This window comes from Calypte anna, chromosome 3 (assembly GCF_003957555.1).
Source record: "Calypte anna isolate BGI_N300 chromosome 3, bCalAnn1_v1.p, whole genome shotgun sequence".
In the NCBI taxonomy this organism is placed as follows: Eukaryota; Metazoa; Chordata; class Aves; order Apodiformes; family Trochilidae; genus Calypte; species Calypte anna.
Window position 1 is genome coordinate 53,273,645 of NC_044246.1, and position 19,690 is coordinate 53,293,334.

The window sequence follows — 19,690 nt, forward strand, 5'->3', positions numbered from 1 at the left end:
CTACAGAGAAGAGGCTTGGTCCTCACAGGGGACAAGGACTGATTGTGGAGGCTGCTGGGGAAAGAGATATTTCAGGCTGTGACAGAGGCAGCATACTGCCCACACAGCTCATCCCAGAGGATACTAGGAAGTAATTATATTTCTCTCACAAGCTTGTATGGTGAACAACTCGTCCAAGCCCCGTACCAGTGAGTCACTGACTGGCACTAACAGGCATGCAAGGGGCTTATGCCTCTTTGAAAATATTTACATGCCTGAAGCCAGATTAGAAGTCTTGCTGAAGCCATTTCATTAGGAAGGCAGGTAGAGTTTTTTATTACTATTGTTTCTCTAGAAGCCCAGGATACCCTTCACTTTCAGTGGAGGTTTTTGATCTGATTAAAGGCTTTATGAGGCATTTGTTTGCTGTCTTGAAGCAGCTGATGGCTAAGATGTAAGAGGAGACAAAGCCTGCTTACATCTGAGGAACGGTTGTGTCTCATGATTTTAGTCACAGTTTGTTTATATTCAACCCATACTTTGTTTCCTGCTTTAAATCTTGCAGAAAAACATGGAGCAGATTCAAAGCAACAAATCCCCACAGCAGCTTTTGCATTTTCCAAAGGGTATCAATATGAGAGAAAAGATTGTGCTGCTTCTGGCTCACCACATTCTTCTTTGTTAAGCAAAACTAGTTGCCTGATGGAAAAGGAGTCATTTTCCAAGTTGATGGAAAAAGCCTGTTTTCATTTGCATCATCTGCACCTTTTCAGCCTAACTCTGTATCAGTCATATGAAAGAAGACTGATTTCACTGCTGCAGTGTACCTGAGCAGCCATGGGTTTCACTGAGACAAAGACTATTAAACCCCCTTGAGACTAAGAAGGTAAAACTCTCAGTTGCTCTGACTTGCTGTCCTGTTGCAAGATATCTTACAAATAGGAATATTTTAAGGAAATTGAATGTAAGAGGTAGAGGTGTGGATGAGTTTCCAAGTACTTACTGAATTCATCATGACAGACAATCCATTGCTCTCCTAAAGAAAAAAATTCACAGCATGCCTCTTTTTAATCTCCCAAACATCATGACCTATGCTTAATGGTATAATAAAAGGAAAAAAACCTGAAAATTCACCCTTGGTGAGAGAAATGAAATGCTGACCCTGGTCTATTGGAACTGATGAGAACCCTGAAAATCAGTAAGTGGTGAATCAGACTTCAGTTTTGTAGGCGCTACAAATTACCACTACAAAGCCTCTTATTTGCTGTGGTTCTTTGCAGTACAGAGGCTGTTAGGCTAAGGTTTCAAAAGCCACACAGGAGAACTGAACAGGAGAACAGTAACCTCTGTATAAAAAGATATATCTAGAGAATCGGAGAGGTGACACCATATTCTTACCCAAATTGCTAAGAGCACACAAAATTAAAAGCTAGAGGACAAAAGAATTTATTTCCCGTTTATTTTCCAGTTATGATTCATGTAAAGAATTTTTCCAAGTGTTAATGGATGAGCAGATACATTTCAATATGGCAATGCTGGTGGATATACTTAATGAAGAGGTGAGGAATTTTTTCCCTTTTTTATATAGCTCCTTCTTCCATTGCTTAATAGCAAAAATAAAACATCAACTTAGTAGACTTTAAACTTTAGGGTTTATTTTTTGCTGAGATAGTAATTTTTCTGTAATGTGACTTCCAGTGTCATGTTAAGGCTGACAAAAAACAGTTTTTCCCTCATTAAGGACACATTCATGGGAGATGACATTAAAACTTTTGTGTCAGCCAGGGCTACTGGTTGTAACAGGACAAGAGCCTGTGCTTATGCCTAGCATCAGGCTCGGTGAGCTGGTGGGAAGGGGCTCAGAACCAGGCTGCAGAACAAGAGGATTTCTCTGTGGGAGGAAAGGAAATCATGATCTGACCTTTCTGCCACAAGGCTCTCAAAAGCCACCTTCACATGATAGGAACAGCTAGCCTATTGCTGGCTATCATCCAGGATCATTAGGGCTAAATATGCTTAATCTCAGGATTCAGAAGGATACTTTCTGCAACAGCTGGAAAATTTATTCCATACCAGTTCATTCACTCCTAAATTATGACTGACTAGTGTTTCCCTCACCTTTTATGCTGAAACCATAGAACACACCCAGTTTCACCATCCCCTGGGTACTCTTTCTATTCCTGATACAACATGATTAACAGTCTCTTATCTAACCTTGAACTGACAACTCCTTTTAAGTTTACAATATATCATTCCTTTGGGACTGAAAATGTGGAGACTACTCCACCTGCTTAGACACACAATAAAAAAAAAAAAAAAACCAAAACACCTAAATCTGCAAATGCTTCTTCCATTATTTAAACCTGATTTACTTGAATTATTGACAAAGCTGTAATACGACACGTTATCTTCATGGATAAACCTAAAACTGATGAAGAATCAATGTTAAACATTGTTAACATTCAATATGCCCTCTATATATCCTATTTAATAGAGAATCAGATTTAACATGGCACTGTTAAAAACCCTTTCCCCCCTCAAGCAGTTCTAGCCTAGTTTTCAAAATACAAGAATAAAAAAAATTCTTCTGTAGCAAATTGTAAGAGACTAGATGAGAAGGGCTACATTCAGACAATCCCCAGAGGTTGTTTATAGGAAAATTAATACATGAAAAAATGCAAACAGCATCTGAGTGTCCTTAGAGTCCTAAAAGCTGACAGTATATCTAATGATCCCAAATCTGGAACAGGATCTGTGACCAAATTGCTTTCTGGTAAGATCAAAGCATACTAAAAGCCACATACATTGTTTTACAAGACCAGAATGGAACGAGTGAACTGTAGAGTCAATCAAAGTCTATCATGGTCTTCCAGATATTTCCACTTTTATAACCTGGTTGGTTTGGGGTGGAAAAGAGCAGCAGTTCTAGATATATTCTAACTGGACCTCACATTGTATTGTAAAAAGGAAATCTGTATCACAACCCCCAGTTTACACATAGTGAATGAAATGTTGTAACTTGTCTAAAGAACACAACAGAGACATAAGCATTACTTTCTCTGCAGCCAGTCCTTCAAGTGTGGCTGTTCTGATATGCCTCAGTCAATCACACTAGGAGAAAAAGAAGAAAGCCAGAAAGTAGCACTGCCCCCTCTGCTTGCACTAGGGAACAGGGCTGGATCCCTTGCAGAGGTAAGGATTTCTTACAATGCTCTGAAAGCTTAGCTTCTTCACATTTCCTGAATATAGTATATTTCTGCCCTATCACAGGATTCATCATTTGTCAGCTCTCGTTAGATATATGGTTTGGCAGTGATTAATACACACACTGATCAAATTATAAACTAAAAATTAAGGTTTATGATGCTGGGCAGTGTGTATCCTTCATTAAAGACAAACAGACAGGTCTCACAGGAACACATTCAGATCGGTTTTCAATGTCTCCAGGAAAGGAGACTCCACAACTTCCCTAGGCAGCCTGTTCCAGTGCTCTGTCACCCTCACAGTGAAAAAATTCTTCCTTATATTTATATGGAACCACCTGTGCTAGAGTTTGTAACAGTTGCCCCTTCTCCTGTTATTAGTTGTCCCTGAGAAAAGCTTGACTCTGGCTTCCTGGCACTCACCTCTTACATATTTATAAACACTGATGAGGGCACCCCTCATTCGCCTCTTCTCCAAGCTGAAGAGTGCCAGGTCCCTCAGCCTTTCCTCATAAGGGAGATGTTCCACTTGGTCACTCTGTGCTGGACTCTCTCAAACAGTTCCCGATCCTTCTGGAACTGAACGGCCCAGAACTGGACACAATATTCCAGATGTGGCCTCACCAGGGCAGAGTAGAGGGGGAGAAGAACCTCTCTCAACCTAATAGACGTACCTCTTACAATGCACCTCAGGATGCCATTGGCCTTCTTGGCCACAAGGGCACATTGTTGGCTCATAGTCATCCTTCCATCCACCGGCACCCCCAGGTTCCTTTCACCTGTGCTGCTCTCCAGCAGCTCAGTCCCCAACCTATACTGGTACCTGGGGTTGTTCTTTCCCAGATGTAAGACTCTATACTTGCCATTGTTGAATTTCATTAAATTTCTCTCTGTTCAACTCTCCAGTCTGTCCAGGTCCCTGTGAATGGCAGCACAGTCTGAATGACACCCCTTCTGGGGTCAGTCACTCGTCCCTGTTTAGTGTCCTCAGCAAACTTGCTAATAGTGCACTACTCCCTCATCCAGGTCATCAATAAATATATTGAATAGTACTGGTCCCAGTACTGACCTTTGAGGGACAGTAGAAAAGCAGAAAAAAACTTCCAACTAGACTCCATCCCATTGACTAGAACCCTCTGGCTTTAATGTTTCAGCCAGCTCCTGATCCACCTCACTATGTGACTCTCTACTACTCGACTCACTACTACTCTTCTTCAAATTGCATCTCTGTACTTTCAAAACTTCATCAAACAGTTCTCCACTTGTTTCCCCTGGATTTATTGCCTGTTGGCTGGTTATAAGCAGATCTTTGTTTGACTTCTTATTTTCAGTGCAATAGGGGGATAGTTATTCTTAGTAGTCATCATATTACAGTGTAACTGAGGTATAAAAAACCCACCTGTTACTCTTGCAAGCTGGAACTGAATAAATTCCAGTTGTGGTCAGTCTGCTCTTGTGGGCAAATGCTGCAAATAGCTCTGCTGCCCAGCCTGGATTCACAACTGCTCTCTGGCACCTCAATAACCCCCAGCAGCCCTTTACAGGAAGGAACAGCAGATAGGTAAACTGTGACTAGAGTTTCTTCTACTAGCAGAAGCAAAGGGGATTCTCAGAGGGAGGTGGAACGAAGTGGCTCTCTGTTGGGAGAAACTGTCTTGAGAAAAACAATATTGGGAGGGGGAAAGTCCATTAGATCTAAGAAAGAAAACTAACATACCAGTCTGGGAATTATTACCTTAAGGGAAGGACTGGAACAAGTTAGAGTAAAGAGGGAGAGAGAGCTGTACCCAGACTTCACGCTTACAAGGTCTGTTTCTCATATACTCTGTGAACAGTTTGGTCCACAGAACCACTAAAATAGGTTTCTGTCATAAAAAGCATCAGAAACACTAAAGTAATGAAGCAGTAGATACTGCTGTAACTAGTCTTTCTCTCTTACACAGTTCACAGATAGGGATTTCACACAGCATGTGTTAAAAATATATTTGTCATCTGTGATCTACTAACGTTCTATCTGCAGCAAGTCAGTGAGAATTTTTTTAAATTATACCAGGTTTTAGCTACATTCAAAACTATTGACAGCAAGGATTATACTCTTAAGTGCATTCACATACATAGCACCTTTTTTTTTTATTTATTTAGACAGCACAACAGGAAGAATTTACTGAGACATCATGGTACTATGCCCAGATCACCTTCTAAGGCACAGTCAGTGAGGGTGGTTAGCCATTTCCCACAGATGGAAAGGAAAACCTTTCTGACCATGGAGATCCCTCACTGGTTCTCCACTATGAGGCTTCATCAGCTAGAGTCTGCACCTTTGCTCAAATGCAACATTTCCACACAACTTTTTCTTCTTGATTTAGACTGACTGAATTGTTTTTAATCTCTCTGTGAGGTGTGATCTTGTGAAATGTTTTATGAACAAATAAGGATAAAAAATAAGTTGGTCTCTGTTTTACAGCAGGTGAAAAGACTAGAAGAAATCTTTCTCCAGCACAAGGTACATAGAAAGCATGGAAGATTTGCAACCCGCTCCTTACTGTTTGGAGTTTTCTATCTCTCCACTGCTTTGGAAGGATGCATAGGTAAGCAGTGAGATCTGAAATAGCAGATGGGCTCTGGAACAGACTGAAACTTCTCTTGTCTTCTTGGTTTATAGCTCCTGATGGAAATAGAGGATCGCACCTGGCACCTGCTGATGTCTCCCAAGAGATGAATAATGTTGAGAGAATATCACAGATCTCCAACAAATTTATTAGTCAGTTCATCTGCTTCTACTATTTATCTGGACACTGTAACACCATTACTTATTTGTTGTGTTACCTTATTCCTAGAAATAGTACTTTCTTTCTTTGCACTAACTGCAATGCTGTTTCCATAGCATTTTTTCTTATAATATAGTCAGTCTCAGCAAATACATTCATGCCTTTTCCTTGTCAAAAACCCCACCAAACCATACAGGCATATATGTAACAACAAGATATACAGGTCTCACAGTCTCACTGTACAGGCTCCAACACAGCCTCACCATCTGACTCACAAATACAGACTCACCATAATGGATCATGGGGATTTTAGTAGCACAGATCAGGTTATTTTACTACAGTAATGGTGAGCCCAGAGAGCCCACACAGAGAACATATTTGCTTCGAACAGTTAGGTGACACAGGAAAGATTCCATGGATTTCAGTAGCTATTTTTTTTTTCTTTTTTCTTTTCTTCTTTGTCAGTGAATCTAGGAAACAGTAAATAAGTAAATTATGAAGTGGCATGCTTGTGCCACATTTCACTCCCAAGGCATGACCTCATTACTCGGAGAAAGCCTTAGTGTCTTCCATCCAGATGGCATTCTCTGGTCTGACATGGGGGTGGACACATTTCACACAGATGTCCAGGGCTTTTTCAGACAGAGTGGGAGGAAGAATCAGACCAAGCACACAATGTTGTTGGCAGGAAGGTGCAGTTGAGATGGAAGTTCTATGTCTGAGCTCCCTCACCATTATAAAAATAAGCTATTAGAAATCTAGAGGTTTTCAAAATGAATAGGAAAAGGAGATCACAATGAGGAATTCGTAAAAAAAGTACATACAAGGGCTTACAGAAAATACTGGTGGGTCCTCTCTTAAAGTTGAGCAGGAAACTTCACTGGCATAATTCTAGTTTATTAGTTCTTTGTTCGTGAAGCCAAGCCATGAGATGTGAGTTCCTCTGGTATGAAAGATAAGAACTTTCTAATTTTGGGGTATTAGTACTATTTATAAAGAAAGTAATAGAATACACCCAGAGACGAGGATCTGAACTTTTAAGTAAGCTTACATGCAAGACTTTTGCCATGGCATCAGTGGAAGAAATTGCCACCTGCAAAATATTTTGACCTTACTGCATTTTAGTAACTCATTTCTGATCAGGGTTTGAGTATAGGCTGAGCTCTCAACTCACCAAATGTCAAAAGAACTATCTACCTATTTTGACCGTAATTATGTACTGGCTGAAATGGGTCTATATTAAGTTATGTACTACTCTTCATGCAAAACACCATCTTTATTTTAATCTCTGTCACCAGCTTTGCATATCAAAAATAATTTGTTTTAATGGGAAAAGAAGTTAACTAGACAACTTAGAAAACCATTTTGCAATTGTAATAGCACTGGAATCTCAGTCTGCTCTCATTTTGATCCGGGATAAAATTATGTCCATCTTCACTAGAAAAGGAAAAATCATTTCATAGACAGAAAGTTCATCAAAACCCACAAGTTCAGAGAGAAGTAAAGTATGACAGGAGAAATTAAACAGATCACATATTTGCTCCCAATTCATGAAACAGTTTGAAAAAGTGAAAAGAGATTTTAGAGGAGTTTAAGTGCATTTTTGTCTTAAAGAAGTCACAATGTATTATAGTTACAGTTCAAAGGAATATTCCAACATACATTCCGAAGCAGTGTCACTTTGAAATCTATTTACATTTTGAAATACATCAAATTGGATTTAAATAATGAAGAAAAAAACCATTCATCTTGTCTGAATGTACATATCAGTCCTAAATAAAAAGATTATTTTCTAGTCCTCCCAGATTATTTGAATTTTTTTGTTTTACAGCTGAGCTATGATATCCACATTCTTTGAGCTTTCATAAGTTTTAGAGTGATATTTTCAAGAACCATATTTTTTGACTTTTGAATTAATTCTTTGCTTAAAAACATTTCTAAATCATGGAACAACTTTTTTTCCTGTTAAATAATGCATTATATAAAAGCAAAAGTATGGACAAAAGTAAGTCAAAATAGGTATCACTGATGACTAGCACCCGGATATAAAAAAATAAAAATGAAAAATTTAATTGCAAATTCTCAGTTTAAATTATTTCTTTCAAGGTATGCTACTTAAGATAGAGTAATTGCTTTTGGTTTTCTCTTGATATATTAATAGTATAAGCTAGTTTGACATACCAACCCTCAAAGCATTCTGCAGTGGGAAACATTCTGTAGTTAATTTATCATTTTTCTTCCTACAAACAGAGTTCCCATTGTGCAAAAACAAACTAAGGCAAATCTAAGTTTGGTGGAAATAAAAAAAAAATTTGTCTTATTAAGTAGAAGTAAAAGGCTTTAATGTTCAGCTGATGAACAATGTATTTCTGTGCATATAAAAGTTATTTTTGATTCTGCCATATATTTTTCTTTTTTTAAAATGTGTGTACAGTTACTGAACTTTGACATAAAAAGGTAATTGGGAGGTAGCTCCACTAGATTTGGAGCATCAGCAATGCATCCATCTGCCTATGCCCTTCTCATTTTTTAAACCTCAGGCTGATTGACTGACAGCTAGCTCAGGTACACATTTGTAAAGACTGGACAGACACCTTCAAAATATTTATTCCAAGCTATAGAAAAGGCATTGTTAATTTTACCAGAAAAAAGGGAGATCCTTCAGCTGCTAAACTTTTGCTCCCTAAGTGGTCAAAACACAAGGCATGACCTCCCCTCCACACTTCTCTTGCTGAAGTGCAAATAATTAAACAAGGATGTACGTTTTTCCAAATTTTATGCAAACTGACATGTAGAATTAAATGTTCTTTGTAAACCTCTGTCAATTTCATTCATTATATTTTTCTTTTAAAAATTTATCTAGAATCCTCATTAAAAATACCTGTTTCACCCAAGGATTTAGAGCTTTTACACATAAAACATCTGAACTAACACATCTTTGTTAACACACAAAAATTCCCCAGGGCACATGAGCTAATGACTCACACTGCCATACTTCCTCAAAAAATATCAGTTTCTGAAGTGCCTTTCCCTATTCTGTTGCTCACAGAAGGAGATGGGTCTTGCATAGTGCTTTGCTCCAGTAGCCAGAAATTTTAGAAAAAATACTTCAAAGCATAAAAATATATTAGTGACAGAAAACTCTTAGAGAGTTTTAATACCCCTTATTATTCTTCTAGTCTCAAGCACCCCAGCTGACCATAGAGACACAGAAAAAGAAAAGCTGTGTTGTAAGGTCTAAGTGGAAAATCGACATTTTATACTACACCTGATCATCAAGAGGTCATCAAAGAACCAAGCAGAATATTGGATTCATGCTCCAGCCAAGATACGTTTCTAATACGTTAATTATATGTATCCTTTTCAGAAAGTAGTAATCTCTTGCCTTAGGAAGAAAATACAAAGAATTAGGGGAGGAAAAAGCTTTTAAGCTGTCCTCAAGTATCCTAGCTTTCATCAGGGAAAACTAGTTTAGACTTAGGAAAATCTTCTCTAGGGAAGTTGAACTGTTATCTGTGATGCAGAAGTGCTCTTTAGTCCCCAGTGACCTTGAAATCTTAACAAGAGGATGACCTGTGCACCTTTGAAAACATTAAGAGCTTATTCAAGGCACGAAAGAAAGGAAAAGAGGGATAATATCCGGACACTGGGCTTGACAAAGGTTAGAAGAAAATGACACAGGTTAGGCAAAAAGGGAGAGAAGATACCATCAACATAAAGCTGGGAGGGAAGTCACAAAATAAGCAATTTTTTTTCCATTTGGGAAATACCTAGGAATAGCAGAGCTCTGTGCCTGTAAACACAGATGTGGAAGATGCTCTCTGTGGCTTGATGATACCAAGGACACTACAGAAAATGCAAGTCACTGGGCAAACATCTCCCCAGCCCATATAGTAAAAATTACTAATTTTTTACCACATTTTAGACAAAGATACAAACTAAAGACACTCTAATGCTGACCTTGCATAGAACAACAAATTAAGAATTGTTGCAAACTCTGGACAGCAAGTGGGAAGCAGTGGCCACCATACAAAAGGAAGGCTACCCTTGGATTCCCACTAAGGTTCTGAATAGGAAAGGGGCACACCTGTTGAATTTTATCACTGCAGTGATCCAGACAAACCACTCAAGCAAAGGGTTGCAAGCATGTTTTTAGTTAACAACAACCAACTTCATTGTGAAATATTTATTTATATCTGATATCTTACCTGGTTACTGTTCTTCTGATGAAAAGATTAATTTTCTAGCACTTTTGCAACACTTTGTGCTTGCAAAAAATTACTGGTGGAGTTTTTGGCTCATCTGATTAAACTGATCAAAGCTCTTCCCCTCTTTGACCCTCAGAGATTTTAATCCCTAAAGTCAGCTCTGTTTTCTGCATTGCTTTTCCTTTAATCATACCTGGAGTCACTCAAAATGGTGCAGTGTTTACAATAATGTGCTGAAGCTTTTCAAGTCCATCTGGTGAAACATTATTAATAATTCATAATAATATAATAAATCATTTACGTTTCTGCAGAATGATTTATCACACTGGCTTGCCTGAATCTCTCCTCTTTCGAGGTCCTATTTGTCATACACAAACACCACTGGCAGAACTCAATTGGAAAACGTGTTTCTGCCAGTCAGACCTTAGGAGGTGTGAGCACTCCCTGGTGACAGGATCAGTTTTGTAGGGTAAATTTTGCACAACTGCAAACTTCTTGAGGGATATTTCTTTAAGTTAAAAACCCTTACGAAGACTGAAAGCTCAGTAACAGAAATACACAGTGACAAAATGGTCTTCTAACTACAGATGGGGAGCATAGTCAGAGGATTTAAACTGAGCATCAATGACAGAAATTTATGTTCTTTTGAAAACATTGCAGTTAGGTGTGAAGGTTGCACTACTTCTTGTCAAGAAGTTAGGACTGGCCCCACTCTGGCTTTTGAGCTAGGTAAACGTGCAGTGGGAAAAACTGTGTCAGGCAAGGTGAAATTTCCGGTTGCACCTTAGTGGAAACCTCGGAGATGGAATTTGCCTGCTATAACGGCACAGACTATAAAAACAGCCACACGACATAACCGCGCCAAATGGGATGTGTGTATATATAGGGATGTGTGTATATATATATATGTATACATATAAAAAAATTATATATATATAAAAAAAAATACTAACTCAAGAGCCACGGGGTGAAACGATGTATACAGATGGAATTGAAAATACAAAATATGTCTCTTGAATCACTTTTTTTCTTTTCTTCTCTCTTCCTGCTTGCAATTAACATATGTTTACCTCAATGTATGACTGACAGACACCTAAAAGCAATCTTAATTGCTTATCAGGTCGCCTCCTGGTGCATGGTGGAGATCAAAAACTATGAAAGTAGCAGGGCACCAAAAGACAAAAAGATAAGGATGACTCATCTCCGTGACTCCGTGATTCCGTGACTACTCCGTGACTGTGACTACCAACTCCAGCCAGCTCGGCGCAGACAGGCGGGCAAGTAGCCCCAAAGGCACAAGCGGAAAGCGGCGATGTGGCTTTTCGACTGCAGCGGCGGTGCGGTAAAACGACTCCTTCCTCCCCCCCTCTGCTAGGACCAACTGGCGGTGAAACATTTCAAATTACCCTCTCGTTTCTTTCTTTCTTTCCTTACCGACTCGTCTCTCCAAAAGTAGAGAATTGTGTTTGTGTTTACCCTTTCTTAACTGCAATATTTTGTTTTCCCTTCCCTAAAAATAAATCCTTGTAACTTGTTTAAGTTTCAAAATGTGTTAGCTTGCAATCCCATGCGTCATCTCTGAAGCAGAGGCTGAGAAATCCCATAATCAAAATATAAAAGAATAAATGGATCACGACAGCACCTCTTCAAAAACTATATATATATTCATTGTATAACACCCCTATTTGATAGAGAAAAGGACTAGTCTACACAAGTCTTGAGCAACAACAGGTCTGTCTGCCTTCACATGAGGTTGTGGCTCTCTTTTTCTGAAAGCAAGACCCTCAAGAATTTTATTTTAGGTTTTCTATTAAATATGGACCACAGAAAATAGGGTTCATGGTCAATCAATATTTTATTCTTCTGATTTTTAATCAGTATCCAGTACTTTGATAATGGTGACCCCTTTGACTTTGACCCACAATCTTATGAGCACAATATAAATTCCCATTAAGTCAACAGCAGCTGCTTAACTGGCAGCAGCATTTGAGCCAATTACTGCACTGTGACAGGGGACAAACAACTCCCATGGCTGTTCAGCTGAAATAGAAACACTAAAATTCTCTTACCAGTCCTTCTCAGCTGAATGGGAGTCAGCAAAATATGACCTTAATTCTGATCACTGTTTTCTTAAAGCTGTTAGCCAGACCTCAGCTGTTATTACAATTCCTGAAGATCATGCTTTCTTTAAAAGAAGGCTTATTACTTCACCTTCACTTTTGTAAGCTCATATTCTTCAGCCTGAGTCTGTCTCTGAGGCTTTTCTTTCTTATTATGGCAAAATCTTTTGTTGCCTGTGTTCTGCCAGGACACAGTGGCTATTTCCCCCAGTGAACTCATAGTAAATTGGGTACTCCTGTCTTCCCTACAGAAGTGACAGCAAAGTGTACATTGAAAGTCCACTGGAATCTCCAGACTCTACTTGGAGGCTGAAGGTATTTCTTGGGGATGGTCTGAACTAACAACTAAAGAAATTTTTCTTCATTCTCATATTAGGTAACCTTGTCTACTCTTTCTATTCCTATTTTTCTATAAAGAGCCTCATCCACTCCATCTACCTGGTCAGGTGACCTTTAACAACCCCCCAGTACAATGTGCAGCATTTGTTCTGTCCCTTCCAGCATGTATGCTGTGTCACTGGGCAAAGACTGACCCAGACCTATATGGGCACATACCATAGAAGTAAGAGCTCTGTGCCCGTGTCTTTTGCCTCGTGACTTGCTGCAGGCCTCCCTCCAACTTTCTGACAGGCAGTCCCTGAAATGCTCTCCACATCAGGTCCCTGTCTATTCTCTTCTGCAGTTTTGTGCCAATGAGCTTTGACAGCAACCAGTCAAGGAAGCAAGACTCAGTGGATTTTCTCCCTAAGGATATTCTACAGACACTCAAGCAGGCAATGCAGAGGGTGAGGACCTGACAAGAACACGGAGAGTTGTGACAAGACAGGCTTGTAGGAGCTTAGTCCAAACCCCAAGAAAGAAACCCTAGCTTTTCCAACCAACTCAGGGACAAAAATCTTGTTCCCAACCGCTCCACAAAGGCTCTAGCACAGGAGCCTTGACTACCAGGCAGATCTGCAGAGTGTTACCCAGCAGCCTCAACCTGCACCCTGCCCAGAGGTGTGGGACTGGCTGCTGATGGGAGATGCTATGCTTTCTCCAGCACTGGTTATTCTGTGGTGAGAGCACGGGCACCATATTCCGCTGGGAGACAGGCTGTGACCACAGCTTCCATCTCCCCTGTGCTGTTGAGGATCAATATGTCACCCAATTCCTTTCTTAGTACAGGGTTCTCCTCTACCCTCCTCACTGCCACTGGGGAAGGACTTTTCACCTCACCCATCCCTTTCCTCTTCCCCCATGGTCCTTCTGCTGGGACAACCATCCAGAGCAGGCAGTGTAAGCAGCTCTGGGGGAGAACACTACCTCCTTCATCTGCTTAGACCTTTTGGGGAACAGAAACTCCTACAGCACCATGGTGTGCCTAGTGTTACAAACAGGCCTGGTTTCACAGGGGCTGCCAGGAAGTAGCCATTCCCTCACCCCTGGGGCATGGCAGGTGCTCAGCAGCACCAGGACCTCACTCTTGCTCTTTCTGTTTGTCCAGCAGTGGCAGGCTGTGTGCCCTGGTATTGCTTGTTTCTGGTTCTCCCTCTACAGAGGTAAGGATCTATTTATCTTGGGAATGACCACCATGGCCATCTAAACCCCCTTCAGATTGGTGTCCTTCTGCCTGGCTCACAAGACAGGAGGGCACAAGCACTGTGCCATGTCAGGGGCCACCCCAGCATTCCTGGCCCTCAGTATCCCTTGACCTGGGCTTCAGCTTCATGGAGGAGTTGGAAACAGGACAGTAGGGAAAAAGCAGGGACACCCTGCATCTGCCTCATTCTGGGGCAGCGGAGGCTCATCAATTCTTTCTCCTTTCTCTCCCATCATGGGAGAGTAATCATGCATATCTGGCTCTAGATGAGAGGCACAGCCACTATGATCCCAGGAGGCAGGGAGCATGAGGAGAAAGAGCAACTGAGAACATGAGGAGAAAGAGAACTGCCAAAGCTGCCCCCTGGGGCTCTGCATGGGATCTCTCACCAAGGGCTCAAAGCAGAAGGACTGAGAACAAGAGCTCTACCAGCTGTACATGCTGCAGTCCTTTTGTCCTTACAACCATCAATTCAACTGCTTCCCCCAACCCTGGCAACTCCTCCTGTGCTGTTCTTGCACTGCCAAGGACACAAATCCTCAGTGTTTGAGGGCACCTTCTGCTCCAGCTCACCTTGGCCAGATCACATGCAAAACCTTTGCACCATCAGTCCCAAAACTCTATAGACAGCCCAACACTGAGTGTTGAAAGCAGAACCCCAAGCCACATGGCAATAGTTCCACAGCTGTTCCACAGGTTCCACAGCTCCCCAGCACCTAAGACCAGCAGCCCCAGCACCACCAGCCAGGTACCATTGAAGTCTTCCTGTAGCCCTCCAGTACTTCAGGGCAGCCTCTGCTCCAGACTTCCAGGGCCCATGCAGCTACGAGACCTCTCCTGCTTGAAATGTTGGGTCCAACAACCCTAAAACCCACCCAGATGACAATGCAAGACCAGACATGCACAGTCCACCAGTGCTCGCCCTGATTCCCTTCCACAGGCACAATAAAGTTGCCATTCATCTCTGCACTAGGGGACTCCATGCTCATTTGCCAGCTTCCTCCTCCTGCTCTCCCTTTCTTCAGGGGCAGCATTAGGGGCTGGCCCAGGAGTTTGTCTTCTACCCAGGGATTGCCACATCATATCATTAAAGGCATAGATCCTGAACAGAAACAGTTCAGGATCTGTCCAACACTTTTGGACAGTGGGAGTAAACCATGTCAGCAATTCAGGTATATACTAGATATGAGATTTGGGGTGCCATGATACTCTTACTGACCTGCTGTAGAGATACTGGATAACATATTTGTTAGAAATATTTTAACTGTCCTGTTCAAAAAATGCCACTAGCCTTTCAGCAGGGCACTTGAGTGTAAGAGGAGGTTTGGGCAGTATGGCACTCTATGGTCAAGGGAAATGTACCATTAAGCAATTATATTAATTATAAATCGCTTCTAAGAGTCATATGCTTTCACAGCAGATGTTCTCTCATGACAAGATGATATAACCAGAAGAAAAGGTTGTTTCTTCGAAAAATCCTACTAATAAGCTTATCAAATTAAGGTGTCATCTCTTCATGAGAATATTCCTATCCAGCTATTTAACTTCAATTGAATAAACTACTTATATGTTGGCAGCTGTCAATTAACATCCTAAGGGTTCACATTAAAGTACATGTATAGTACCCTAGTTTTAAGACAGTTTATTGTTACAAAAGATGACTCAGATTAATTACTCAGATTAATTGTTGATATAATGCAGCCTTATTGACACAATGTTGTGATGCTTTTGTTTGACTCAATAACAGATGGCTCCCTATATTCACTTGGAGCATTAAATGCTATCTAAATTCCCAGTGTGCCCACCTATTTTTCAGTTGTGACAAAGACCTGGGGTGTCTTTTCCAAATATGCCAAACTAATTTGGGAATTAAGCAGTTCAAAAGACAGTCAGGTAAATGAGCTCTCAAACCAACCTGTGGGCCTATTCGAATTTACATAAGGGTGTTGGCACCCCCAGGCCCAGATGGCTGCTTAGTGTAGGTGTTTGGTTCTGCAAATTAGTCCCTGTATACAATTCAATACCTTGCAATTGAGAAATGATAGATGAGCTTGGTTCTCTAGCTGAAAAGCTGATAAAGGAACATTCATAAAAAGAAACAAACATTTGTTAGAAAACATGTCCTGGAATATATTCTGAGTGTCATCAGAGAGACAAGGAGGCTGATAATGAGATGATTTATTTGCCATTAATCATTGTAAACACCAGGAAGGACAAAAGTTTAGAAAAAAAAAGTTGATCTGAGACTGTTTTCTGTATTCTACTCTCTGCTTTAGTATGTTGTTTTATTTTTAAGAATTCACTTAGTTGCAGGTGTTAATAATAGAAAGTGTGCATAAAATCTTTAACACTTGTAAAAAGAGACCATCTTTGTACTTTGAGATATTTCAAGCAGGAAACAGAAAAAGATGTATTTTATGGCAACTATGACCTAACAATGAACTTGATCTTTCCTAATTCATGGCTTTAGAACAAAAGAAGAACTGGCCATAATGGTATGTACTTCAATTTAGGCACTTAATGCACTTCAGCAGACCTGGAGAAAGACATTCTCTGCCCCTGGCACAACAGTAGAAGAATTATGAGAAGATTTTTAAAAAGTTAAAATTTCTTGCTTTTAAGTGATATTTGGAAGTCTCTAAAGCCCCACAGAGGTTCTGCAATCTGTGGATGAGCAGGTAAATCTGAAGAGTGGGGAACATTAAGCTTTTCCTCTCTGTTCAAGCCAGGCAATGAAGCTGAGTAGGCAAAGGGCCAGCTTATTTTATGACAAAGTAAGCAGAGGTCAACAGTAAATTGGCACTGGTGCTGCTTAACTTATAGCTTAGTGATATCTATGCAATTGATGCCATTCAAAGACACACAAAACAGTTCAGTTTCCATGTCCATTTTCCTCATCCTAGAATTCAGCAGGGTCTTTTTTTTTTCTACCTGGAGATATCATTTAGTGCCACACAAATTTAGCTTGCTGTTTTGTCTTCCACTGTGGCATGATTCTCAAAAAATCAGTATGCATTCTGTCATGATTCAACACAGAAGTAACCATTATTTTGTATGTGCAAGTTGTCTTTAAAAAAATGGTCTGCTCTCCTGTTTCTCTCATCTCAGTAAACACCTGGCTTGCACTGCAGTTCTTGCAAGCAATACAAAAATAGACCCTGCCACAACAGACCCTTGCTGTATCCATTTTGAGGAGCTCTTATGTTTGCAATGACACAGTGAGAGTCCATATATAAACACATATGGGTCATATTCCTGATCATATTCTTCTTCAAATCTTGTTTTGTTTCTTAAAATTTGTCTGCTATAGGCAAGATAATTAATTTTGTAACTGTATAAGGTACTCCATAATCACATTTCCACAAGCACACCTGTCATGAAAAATAGGAACTGCTACCACAAGAGTACTGTTTATTTCTGTGCAACACCTTAACCACAAAATGGTCAACTGACCCGTGTAATTGAGGAATGCCTGTATGAAAAAAATCTATAAGTACCTGTTGCAGCAGGTATGGCAGGTACTACAGCAGAGTAGTTTATCTGCAGTTAAAATACCATTGATTATGGAACAAAATACTCAAATAAAGGAAATGCTCATGCTTGTTTTCTGGTGATACTGATAAGACCAAGTATAGGAGAACTGAAAGTTGTGAAGAGTATTGCATATATGATTAAAACATAACCAGAAAGCTATAGTTCCAAACATATGGAAAAACTGCTTCAACCTACCTGTGAGAATACCCAGTGCAGTGGTTAATCTCAAGTGAAAATGTTGCAGATCATATACAAATTAGTATGAATATTTATAACATATTTTAATTAAAATTATCAAGCTGTTAGATTGTGTTAAAAAAAAAAAAATTTAAAAAATCAAAAGACAGCAACCATGAAGTAGAAACAGTGTAGCAGAACAAAAACTCAGCTGGAAGCCCCATCAGCAGCCAAGGAAAAAAATACATTGTGTGAGTATCCCACAGCCTTAATTCAATAATACTCAGAAAGCCTGCACATCCCAAAGGGTGCTTGTTGCTCAAAAAATGGAATTCATTAGTGCTAAAGCTCAAAAATCAATAGAGGAAATCCACTGAAGCAAAAAGCACATGACGTGAGTCAAATTACTATCATTATACATCAACTGTTTTCACATTTTCACTTTCTTTTGTCAAATTCAAACAAACCATCTTAGGGCAAACAGGTTTTTTTCTTGGGAAGCTCAACTATAAATTAGATATAATAAGATGTAAAGCAGAGCAAACAACACCTTCCATCCTCATGCTGCAATGTGCTAAACTCTCTCTGCTAGTCAACTGGAACAGAGAAGAGCTACCTTCATGTACAGTATGACCCTCCTTGCTCTGGATTACAATTTGGCACTATACCTTTCTTCAAGAGGAAGGACATTACTGAACCACGTTTGCTTGCAGTCCTAACATGACCTCATTTAGTTATTAAACAAAGCCAAAAGGAAAACTGAACATAGGTTATGATTTCTGTTGACAGAAAATTCCCATAAAATGAATAATTGAACAGACGCCATTTAGGGTGAATGAATTATTTTCCTGTATGTTCTTATATATTTTGGCAATGGGAAACGTCCAGAACTGAGGCTATGTGTATAGTGCCGATTCTTTCATTTAAGAAACAATATTTACCCTCCAATTTAGATGAAAATTCAATCTAAATACAGTATTTGCTCCTAAGATTATGACAGTGCCCACTTGTCAAGTATGCTACAAACACAAATGCTACAGAGGACACATTAGACTGCTTAATTCAGAGATTTAATATTTAAAGTTTTCACTGTAGACAAATATGATTTATAATTCATAACTTGAAAAATATTTAACATTAGAAGTGACAGCATGTAATACAAATAGAAAACCTTGCATAGAGATAAATAACAAATGAACAAATCAGCCTATAATGTTAGACAATGTATTAGGCAGTATGGCATCATTCAATTTTGCTAACAATGGCCAGAAGAAATATTTACTTAATGGTGAATACAGGGTACACAGCACCAAACCATTAGTTTTTAAAGAAGTTGCAAATTCTCAGCACTTCCAATACAGCCTCGGCTCTGCATTATAATCTTGGTACTGTGAGTAATGCTTAAATGTTCTCTTCCATTACTGTTAGGAGAAGGATTTCCTGATGATGTCAGGCTGATGGGCAGTCTGTTTGCATATGTGTCCTGTTCAAATTATATATGCTAAAGCCACAATTAATCAGCTTCCATTGTTCTGATTAAAAAGTCACTGCACATCAGGGTAAAAATAAATTTGCCTTACATTTTATTTCAGGAGCAAAAAAAACAGTGTCATTATTAAAGAGAGCTTCTGTGTGGAAGAGGCCCTTAGAATGAGAAATTGCATCAGAAATGAAAATGTAGGAGGATTCTCATTTGCAGTTTCATTTCATTTCCTCACCAACTACTACAGATAACCTACTATTGTGTTTTGTTTGTTTTCTTTTTATCTCAGAATAAATAACAGTTCAAGGTTTGTAAACAGAACTCACAGATCATTTAAGGCTGAATCTGTAATAAGTTTGACTCTGTAATAAAGTCCCAAAGTCTTTAATTTGCTTCCTTCTTTCTCTGGGTTCTGTAAAGCTTTTAGTTTTGCAGCTATTGTCCTTTAGGTTGTATTGCAGCCTAAGCATTTCAGTTGCCATTTGATTACCTTGCTGCTTTTCCCATGATCACAAACACTGAAATCCTGGCTCATAAACCCCAAGGCTTTCAAGAGACTGGACATCTAATATATGACAACAAAGTTCACTTTCCTTCATAGTACCTAATACATTCCAGTACTAAACCGTAAGGGGC